The following is a 315-nucleotide window of genomic DNA, read 5'->3' on the forward strand; positions in this document are numbered from 1 at the left end:
GCCTCAGCCACGGGCGGCCTCAGCCACGGGCGGCCTCAGCCATGGGTGGCCCTCAGCCAAATCCACATATCTGCCCCAACCCACTTTCCATGTTCTCCACCCTTGTGCCCTGGTCTACAGGCATCACAGGTGTGTCCCTCTCTTCAGAGGGGTCCGATTTGAGTTTGTCTCCTGTCTCCTTGCCATCTGATCCACAGCAAAGCTTATTTGCCTTCCCCGACCCCCGGTGTCACATCTGGGGCATTAACCTGGTCGTGGAGGTACAGACTGCATGGGCTGCCGTCGGGATGCAGCTGCAGGGTTGCTGGTCAGAGA

The sequence above is a fragment of the Condylura cristata genome, unplaced genomic scaffold (genome assembly GCF_000260355.1).
Source record: "Condylura cristata isolate star-nosed mole 26May11 unplaced genomic scaffold, ConCri1.0 scaffold00025, whole genome shotgun sequence".
Taxonomy (NCBI): domain Eukaryota; kingdom Metazoa; phylum Chordata; class Mammalia; order Eulipotyphla; family Talpidae; genus Condylura; species Condylura cristata.